Below are 9,896 nucleotides of genomic sequence, written 5' to 3'. Positions count from 1 at the left end.
GCACCCTGCCCAGAGTAATCTTTTAAAAATATGTCTCATCAGGTCATTCCTTAATGGTTTCCTGAGTCTCACAGAGTGGAACCAGAAGTCCTCTCCAGGGCTTTGTTGATCTTCCCCATCCCTTCTCCCTCCTCCACCTGCCCCCTGGCCTTGTCTCCCTCCTACTTTCCTACTAGCTAACTTTGTTCTCACAGACAAGACCTCCTGGCTGTCCCCCAGATATGTCAAGTATCCTCATAGCTCAGGGCCACCAGGCTTTCTGTTTCCACTACGTGTTCTCCACACTCTGTTCCTGGACCCATCACTGCATCCAGGTCTGTGTCCACATGTCCCTTATCCACCAGCCCTCCCTGTGGCGACTGTCCTCTCCTTTACTATGTATTTATAGTACTTATCATTACTCAAATATTTCAGAGTAGTTACAGTAGTAGTATTAGTGTGTGTCTCTGTCCGCTACATGGAAGCTCTATGGGAAGAACTATGTCTGTTTTTTCCCTCTTGCATTTCCAGCCCCTAGGACAGTGCTTGGCATGCAGTGGATACTCAGTGAACTACTGGCTACAGAGTTTGGACACCAGCGTTCAGTGAGGCAAGCTCCCTAGGCCGTCAGAGTGGGATAAGGGAGGAAGGACTCAAGCCACCCTTGTTTGTGCTTGGTCTTATACACAGAACTGAAGCTCTGTTCATACAAAATCTGGGGAGTGGCAACAGGCCACTTTCCAGATGTCTCATGGCCAGGCCCAGGAGGCTCCTGGCCTGGAGGTACATTCAATCAGATACAGTCCCCAGCTGTTGTGAGAGAAGGAGCATGCTCAGGGCTCTTGGCTCTTTCTCTGGGATGTGGGGTCAGGGGCAGGTGCCAACTGGAACCCCAGAGAAACTAGATCTGTTCAGGAGGCTGGTGACAGGGGGAAGAAGGGAGTCTGTTACCTCAATGAAACACAGGGACTCTAGTTTTGGCTTTGGTCCTGGCTTGGCCACTAACTCACCCTGTGGCCTAGGCAAGGGTTTGTCCTACTCCTGGGCCTCCGTTTGTGCATCTCTGAAATGGGCAGTTGGATACAATAAGCTGCAAGAGTAGCTTTGATTGTGACCTGCCTTACAAAAGAGGAAACTGAGCTCCAGAGAAGTTTGACAACCAGCCTGAAGTTATGCAATATCTGTAATAAATGTCCTGGGTATGGATTTATCCCTGGCTCATTTGCTACTTCCCACTAGAATGGAAGCTCCTGAGAGGAGGGGCCTTGGCTCCAGGCCCTTGACTCTCACCTTTTCATCCCCCAGCACACCCATGTTCAAGTCCCAACTTAGCTCACCTTTTCTCAAATCTAGACTTGTTTCTCCAATTAGGCATTTAGCCTCTCTGGGCAGGAACTACAGAAGGTTTCTCCTTCTCCCAGTTCTTCAGGATGAGGTAGCCAGCAGGTGCTGGATGAAGGCTTGGTGAATAAGAGAGGGAGTCAGGTTGCCCAAGGCCACAAAAGGAGATGACAGCAAAGCCCGGATCCCCATCAGGTCTTACTTGTTCCCCTGGAGCTTCCAGATGCCAGGATTGGGCTCTTTCATTCATTCATTGACTCATTCAAAAAATATTCACCAAGTGCCTACTATATGCTAGTTGCTGCTGGAGTGCTAGGAATACAGTAGCATCCAACCAGGCAAGGCCCCTGCCCTCAGGAGCTTCCATTCCAGTGGGAAGCAGCAAATATGCCAGAGACAGATCCATACACAAGACAATTGGAGATTACTGTGACAAGACCTATGAAGGAAACAAAATAACCAGGCAGACAGTGATGCTGATTTAGATCAGGTTGGTCAGGGAAGTCCTCTCTGAACAGCCGAGATCTGCAGGACAAGAAAGATAACCATACCAGGCAGAGAGAAAAGCAAGGACAAAGACCCTGAGGCAGGGAGGATCTCAGGGTGTGTGTGGAATGGAAAGAAGTCTGGAAGGTGGTGGGCTATGTGGGGAGCTGGGGAGGTAGGTAGGGGCTAGATGATGGCCCAGCGAGGAGTGTGCGTTTTATTGGAAGTGAGATGGGAAGTCATTGGGCAATTTGAGCAGAGGATTAAAAGATATGATTGACATTTCTACCGACCACTCTGACTCTGGAACTTCTTGCTGTTACCAGTTGAGGAGTCACGTGGGTCTGTGGTCCCGACTCTGGGGGAAGGAAGCCTCTGCTCCCAGGAAGACAGAGGTTATAGATGGCTGGCAGAGTCCGGGGCATCTCACCAGAGCACTGTGCCTCAGGTTCTGGTCCAAAGGCACCCAGCCTGAGTGCCAGTCCCACCCCCAGTATCCTACCAACCCCCCACATCCCAGGGGTATTCTAGAAAACCACGCCTGCAAAATGTCTAGGCCCCCACTCCTTGATTATATTAATGCCAAAATGTATTAAAGAAGCGTGGTAAAAATGCCATTCTAATTGTTTCGTATACATGCCACTGGGAGGGAACTGATTGGACACAGCTCACAGGCAGTATGTTAATACACTATTTTCATATGATGATAGCTTTGCATAATCTTCCCTTCTCCCAGCTTTGCAGGGACCTGTTGTTAACCAAGCCCCAGGAGAGAGGGGGAAAGGCAATTTGACTTCAAGTCCACTCCCCACCACATTAATTAGTCATGTGGCTGGGGAAAGGTGTGCTCACTCAGTACAAAGTAGACTTTATAATTTATACACCAGCTGTTTCTGTCCATTCTCCTCCCTGCCTGCCTCTAATGAAATCATGTTACCAGAGAACTGACTGGCGTGAATTGAGCCTTTAATCCCATTGACCCTGGCCTGGCTGGGAGGGCCCAGGGGAGGGGGGCTGGAGCCTTTCAGCAAGGGGCTGTGATGAGAAGACCCTGCCTCCTCGCCACCCCAGCCTGCAAGCCCTCACAATGGAGCAGCTTGGCAAAGGCAGGGGTTGCTGGGAGCTGGGGGCCTGCCTGGCTGAGCAGCCCTCTTGGGGATCCCTGGAGGCTGGGATGGCTCACATTTATTGCCTCATCTTCTGAGATCCAACGAAGCACAACATTCTCATCTAGGTTGTTCCTTTACTTAGAGAACAGGGCTGACCAGACTGCACAACCAATGAGCTAATGCTTGCTTTTCTGGCCATGGGGGCTGCTGGGAAAACAGAGGCACGATTCCATGGAACAAAACGCTGCCTTAGCCCCCAGCAGCAAACCTACATTCTTCTGATCCACAGCAGAGCCCAGGGCCCCTTCCTGGAGAGGAGGGACAGGGCAGTGATGGGGCCAGGCCCTAGTCCTGCTTGCAGTCTATGGCCCCAGAAAGACAGTGCTGAGAATCAAGGTCAGAGAATGCTTCTCTTTCCCTAACCTCCCACCCCACCCAAAAGAAAAACAAGCAGGACCAGGAGGCATCCAGAGCAACTCAGCCACTCAAGCAAATGCTGCAAAGCAGGGCACATTTGGTGAGCAGGAATAAACACAGCAATTAGCACCATGGCAGCCTCTTAAACAAACACATGGGACCAAGTCAGAGGTGGGGGAGGTTCACGCATCTGTCGGAAGGGCCAGAGGCTAGAGAGCAGATTTGATCTCAGGGAAGCTGAAAATAAGGATGATAAGGCTAAGTTGCTGGGGGTGGGCCCGATCTGAGGGTGGTGACAGAGATCGGGTCAGGTGCTTGAGGTAGGGCTGGAATGCTGCTGGAATAGTAGGTAGCACAAGGGTGGTAGCAGGGACGTTGATGGGATGGGGTAAGGTAGGGACAGGCTGGCTTCCTGGCTGCCATCTTTAATTTACTGGGAATCCCAATATCCTCATGTGAATGTGAGGTCTCTGCCTAGGAGGTCACAGAGAGGTGAGATGCGGCATCCCCAGCCACGCTTCCAGTGGGTGTCCTCTACCCAGGCCCAGATACACTCCAGAACCTCCTGCCCATTGCTGGGCCTCTGCTCTCACCTCTCCCCCATCTGGAATGGCAGCTTTCTCTTCTGCTAAATCCCAGGTCCTTTAAGACTCAGATCTTGTGTCACCTCCCCTAGCCAGGCTTTCTTGACTCCACAAGCTCATCTGTACTGAGCTCATCATAGCCCACTCCTTGATAGCAAGGATCATCTCTGCATCCCTTGCATCAAGCACAGTGCAGGACAAGCTGACCTTAAGTGGGTCTCCTACCTTGGCCAGTCTTCAGTTTACTTATCTGTAAAATGAGTTTGAGGATCTATTAGAGTCACTCTGGTTGCCTGAGATCCCCAGCTGGATTCTGTCAGGCCTAAAACCACTCACTCTGCCCTCAGACAAGGAAGGGAACATTTCAAAGACACTTGACTGTGTTGTGGGCATCCAAGCTAATTTATTAGCTCTGAAATAGCCAAAGTACTTCTTTCGTTTAATGGCATTAAAAAATAACCCACACACCTGTGACCAGTCCTCTTTTTAATGAAAGTGTGGGGAACATCAGGGGAACCTATCCAGGGAGGGAAAATGAAGTTGTCATTTTTCAATGTAATTAAACTTGGTTTTCAAAAATCTCCTGATCTGAAATGTGAATTACGCTAATTACTTCTGGTGGCTGCAACATTGATTTCAGTGTTAAAGTTAATGGACTTAATGGACGCTGCTTTTCCCTTAGATGTGGCTTGGGCCTCTTGCCGAAGGTCCTGTTTGCCCACCGTGAGGGGCCTCCTCTGGACCCTCTAAATCCCCTATCACCAGCTTCTGTTGCCCACGGCACTCACTGGGTTGGTTGCCCCAAGTCAGGCCTTGTCTCGGGCATGAGGCCTCAGGAGAACAATTGCTCTTTCTTCCTTTCAGTCAATGTGGGTCACGCACCAACCTCACAGAGTTTGGTCCCAGGAGGGGACACAGAGAAGGAAAAGGCAGGTGGCCCCTGTTTCCCAAGGGCTGGTGGCCTGGAGGAGGCCTGATAGGAACCTGTGGAAGACTGAGGTTTGGAGCCTGAGGCTTTCTCTGCAGTAAAAGCATCCAGTGATGGCTGGTGGGTGTGGGGGAGGGTGGGAGCAAAGAGATGGTGGAGGAGGCCAGGGAGACCTGCTCCCGGAGGAGGGCTGCAGGAGCTGGCCAGGAAGGCAGAAACAGGCATGGGCAAGGCAGAGCGGTGAGCCCACAAGGTCAAGAGGAGGGCTGGGCACAGCCAGGCTGCAGAGTTCTCCCTGGGCAGCAGTGGGGATGGTAGGGGCCTTGGAGGCCAGGACAAACAATATGGACGTGGTCTTGGCCAGAATGAGATGAAGCCCTGGTGTGATTGTACAACCTGGCAGCTGGAAGCCCTCCCTCTCTCAGGGAAGACTGCTTCCAAGGGCCCTGGGGCAGGCCGGGGTTGGGGGTGCCGCCTCTGCTGGCTGGCCTGGCCCCTTTCCTGAGTGTCTAGAGTTCCTCCACCAAAATGTCATCTGAACTGGGAATTGGCGTCCTTTCCTGAAGGCTTCATAGAGGAAGGCTTTGGGGTCTTCTGACCAAAGGGTCACAAAGTATGGGACCCTAGCAGTCCTGAGCACACACCTGTCTCCTTTACAGATGGGACCTGGCTGGTCCCAGATATTAGCGCCTAGGGGAAGGGGGCAGGCTCCCTCCAGGATGCAGCCACCAAGGACACAGTGACCAGGCAGAGCCAATCACACATGGGGAAGAACCAGCCAGAGAGCCCTTTGGCAGGAACCTCAGGAACTGAGGCAGAAATGCCAACTAATCCCTGTTCCGATGGGGGTTTTGGCTGCCGAGAGACATCCCCACATTGCTGCCAAGAGACCTGGGTCCTGGGGGCTGACCCTGGAGATTAGGGATGGGGTGAGGGTTAGGCAGCCTGGAATGGAGGGAAGGGCCTGACAGAAGGAGGCAGGGCCTCCAGGGGTGGAGCACAGAGGTCTTGACGAACGCCGTGAGAGGCGAGGCGTGGTGGCTCGTGCCTGTAATCCCAGCACTTTGGGAGACCAAGACGGGTGGATCACTTGAGATCAGGAGTTCGAGACCAACCTGGCCAACATGGTGGACACCCCATCTCTACTAAAAATACAAAAATTAGCCAGGCATGGTGGAGGGCGCCTGTAATCCCAGCTACTTGATGAGGCTGAGGTGGGAGAATCACTTGAACCCGGGAGGTGGAGGTAGCAGTGAGCCAAGATCACGCCACTGCACTTCAGCCTGAGCGACAGAGTGAGGTCTTGTCTCAGAAAAAAAAAAAAAAAAAAAAAAGTGAAAGAGAACAGCAAGAGATGAAGCCGGTCAGGGTCAGAGTGAGAGAGGCCTTGACTCTTGAACAGAGGAGTGTGGACTTGAACCTGTAGGGCGTCCTCTGGGCAGGGGAAGGACGGACCTGCCTGAGAAGAATACCCTGAGGGCAGAAGGGAGAGTGATCATAAGCAGCAGCTGCTGGAACCCGTGGTCCTCGCAAGGAGGACCTGATCTCATTTCTCCACCTCTCCCTCAACCTCCCCCATCTGACTGTTACTACATTCACCTCACACATTTCTCTCAAATCCTCCCAGTTCTCTCCACCCCTGCCTCTTACCTCAACCACTCAGTCCAGGCCACCTTCATCTCTCTCCTGGGCTACTGCAAAAGACACTCTCCCGGCCTCAGGGCCGCCCCCTGTATCCCCTCCTCCCAATGCCAGCCAGCGCGGTGAACTTTATGACCAGGAGGTCTGAGCTGTCTCTCCTTTTTAAAAAAGAGTAGTGGCTAACACTCATGTAGTGCTTGCCACAAGCCAGGCACTGTTTTAGTCATTGTAGGTGAATGCACTATTTTGAACCTAGCCACAGTCCTATGAAGTTGACACTCTCTTTTTTTTTTTTTTTTTTGACTGGCTGGAGTGCAGTGGCGCAATCTCGGCTCACTGCAAGCTCGGCTTCCCGGCTTCATGCCAGTCTCCCACCTCAGCCTCCCGAGTAGCTGGTACTACAGGCGCCCGCCAGCACACCCGGCTAATGTTTTTTTTTTTTTTTTGTATATTTAGTAGAGACGGGGTTTCACCATGTTAGCCAGGATGGTCTTGATCTCCTGACCTCATGCGTGATCCGCCTGCATTGGCCTCCCAAAGTGCTGGGATTACAGGCGTGAGCCACTGCGCCTGGCCCGAAGTTGACACTCTTATCGATCCCTGGGTTACATTTGAAAAACAGATCTTGAGAACTTAAGTAATAGTCCAAGGTTACACGGCCAGTAGGTGGCCAAGCGGGGGTTTGAATCCAGAGCCCCTACACTTCCACCCTTGACCTCTTTCCCCCTGCTCTCAATGATGATGTCAGAAAGAGCCTGATCATGTTTGAGTCTTTACAGTCACCTGCAGGCCCTGTGCGACCTGGTTCCTGTCACTTCTCTGCCCTCCTCTCCCACTACACCCCCCTCCTCTCTCCATAGCGGCTTCATGGTTGTCCCTTGAACATGCCAGACCTCAGGGCCTTTGTACTTTCAATTCCTTCTGCCTGGGATTCTTTCCTGTATGTCCACTTGCCTTGTTCCTCTGCCTCTTTCAAGTCTTGGCTCAAATATTGACTTCCCAAGAGAGTCTCTATTTACAATGTAAAGTTGGAACTCCTGCCCTGAACGAACTCCCTATGTCCCTTCCCTGCTTAATCTTTTACATGGCACTTACCACCTTCTGACATATTATACAATTTGTTTATTGTGGTATTTGTTATCTTTCTCTTCCCATGGAAGATAATGGAAACTTTAGGAGGACAAAGATTTTTGGTCTGTTTTGTTCATTCAAAGATTCCTTCTGCTCAGAACAGTGCCTGAGACATGGTAGTCACAATAAATATCTTCTGAATGAATAAAAGTGTCTTCACACTTCTCTACCTTCACCCAGGTTGCTCCGCCTTCTTGGAATGCCTTTCCCCACTGGCGCATGTGAGACTCCAACACCCTGTCTCCGTGACGTGTCCAATGACACTGCCGAGAAGCATTCCCCTAGGATGGTCCCAGTTCAGTGACCTGTCCCTTTGACACCAGCCACACACGCACTGTCTCCCTGTGCACTGTGATCCCTGCATTTGACTCATCACCAGTTGAGATGTGGATGCTCTGACAGGGGGCAGGCAGGTGCTCCATTCAATGCTTTCTCTCAGAAGGCACGCTCCCTCCATGCTCTGGAGACAGGAATGAACCGAATCTCATGTAGCAGAGGTACCCATGGAAGAGAACATCAGCTCCCGTTCCCTGCACCTGTGGTTCCAGACTCACCTTCACAGTTCTCTGGACTTTGCCCCCTTGGCTTCTGCTTCCACTCCCGGGACTGTCAACTCTTCAGTTCAAGTCCTGATCTTCAAACTGTTATGCACCCTTCTCAAACCTGGCCCCACCCCCATCAGTCTAACTCCAATTTAGCTCTGGGCCCAGAGTCCAAGTTCACCATGTTTAGTTGTGGAGGTTGTATGCTGCACAATTCAAACAGGGGGTATTTATATTGTGATCTGTGTAAATAGCCCTCCCTGGTGCATGTATGGTGCAAAATCAGCACAACACTCAGACCTGCTGGACCCCATCCACAGTGCTTCCTTGGGCAATGTCTCCGTTGAGACAGCAGCAGGGTTTAGACACCAGCCCTGTTCCACTGGTGTCAGAATTTACCTACCCTGCTGCACACAACCTCACTGAATTGTCTATAAACAAAAACAAAAACAAAAACAAAAAAAGAGGAAGATTCTAGGAAGAAGGATCATCTGCTTCTGAGTCCTTCTGCCCCCTTCAGTGTGAGAGGCTAAGCCTGCAGGAGAGCATGGGGAGCAGCTGGGAGCAGCCGCCCCTCTGGACTAGGACTTGAACCATAGCTAATGAGTTTCTGGGCCCTATATACTTGACGGAGAGGCAAGAAGAGCCAGTGGGCAGGGTACTTTGGGGATCATCCCTCAACCAGCAAGGTATTTTTTGATGTGGTGTGTTCACTCCAGGGGGCAACACAGTGCCCCCTGGTCACCCCTCACCACCCCACTTCCCAAAAACAGCACTAATTGTACTGGCTCAGCCCCATCTAGTTATGTCGCCCGCATCACTCAAGATAGCCCATCAATTTCCCCATCTTCCTCTTTGGATGCAACACAGACTCAGGGCATAATAGCCATTATAATCACTTTCATTTTTCCATTTATGAGCATCAACCATATAGAAGCAACTTACTAATTCATGTATGAGATGAAAACTGTCATTATCCCCATTTTTTAAAAGTACAAATTGAGGCTCGTGAGGTTATGTGACTTAGCTCAATTCACAGCAGTAAGTGGCAGAGTTAGAATTTGAACCCAGCTTGTCTGGCACCACTTCCTACAGGCTTAGCCACTCTATTTCTGTCTCCAAAGCCTCTGGATGCTGAACAGCTGGTTGAATACACAACTAAACTACCAACATGCAGGTGCAAGATGGGGATATTGGCCTGTGCCCCAAGTTACAGCGCAGGCAAAGCATGACCTGTAGTAGGGTGGATTGGGTGAGGGCTATTCCTATGCATATTTGAGGGTCTAAGGAACAGAACATGGAAGCCTGGGCCTCTCTTCTCCCCGGAAGCAAATGCCTGAGTGAATTTCTCATTGAGCTGAAGTCAGGCCAAATCTGCTTCCACACAGGTGTTAGGTTATTCTCCCTATTGGCTGGAAATTCGACTGCGGTTGATTTAAAATCCCAACACCTGTGTCCATCACCCAAGCCTCTACCATGATTACTATCCCTATAAAGTTCCTAATCCCTGTACTTACGCAGTGTCCTTACCCTCTGACGGGCCAGACCTATGTAAGCAGGGAGATTTGGTTATTATGTAGAAGAGTTATAATAAGAAATATGACTGCAAAAGCCAAGTCAGTTGAAATTGGACTATAATTAAATGCTTAGAAAATTCTATGCTTGGCTCATTTTAAAATCAAGTGCTTCTTTGTAGCAATTTCCTTTCTTTAATTACAATTTCCTGTCTAGTTTGACA

Source organism: Macaca fascicularis, chromosome 14 (genome assembly GCF_037993035.2).
Source record: "Macaca fascicularis isolate 582-1 chromosome 14, T2T-MFA8v1.1".
NCBI lineage: Eukaryota > Metazoa > Chordata > Mammalia > Primates > Cercopithecidae > Macaca > Macaca fascicularis.
Note: the sequence above shows the minus strand (reverse complement) of the source record.